We start from the raw sequence: 751 nt of genomic DNA, 5'->3' as shown, positions 1-751 counted from the left end.
TAAGTTTACTAACCAATCCTCGAAGGGTAAAGTTTAAATTTAAAGTTACTCCACGAATAAATAACGGAGAGTACAATAATAGTACAGAACAACGAATAGTCATATATATATATATATATAGAATATATTCTATATATATATATATATAGAATGTCATATATATATATATATATGACATAGAAAGGTGAAAATATAAATTAAAATCAAAATGGGTATCACAAAATGAAGTCGCAATGTCCCTGTATGTGTGATTGCAGATGTACAATCAATGCAAGTCAATGACAAACGCTATTCCAGTAAATCTAAACTAGTGAAACTGATCTACGGGAAGGCTCTTGTGATTGGTCAATGCTAATTGCGTATTCCGAAAATTTCGCACCATGAAATATAGGAAAACACATTTTAACGGAACGGAATCGACGAAATGAAGCCACGACCAATCATAAGCGTTCCGCTAATTCCATATTATAGAATCGTACCATAATGGTGCCTTTTCATACGCAGCATGAAATGCTGTGGCAGCAATTCGTTACTATTTAAAAATTTGATTAAGTTAAAGTATAAACGATTTAAGAAAATCATTAAAGTTGTAAAATAAACTATAACTTTCTAAATTATAAGTATAAAGTGACCTTATAATTTAAAAAGTTATAATTTATTTTACAACTTTGATAATCTTGCTTCTTTCGTTTATATTTTAATTTAATCAAATTTAAAAGTTACAATAATTGCGATATATGTCATTTACATT

Source organism: Atta cephalotes (assembly GCF_000143395.1).
Source record: "Atta cephalotes unplaced genomic scaffold scaffold00014, whole genome shotgun sequence".
Lineage (NCBI taxonomy): Eukaryota > Metazoa > Arthropoda > Insecta > Hymenoptera > Formicidae > Atta > Atta cephalotes.
Note: the sequence above shows the minus strand (reverse complement) of the source record.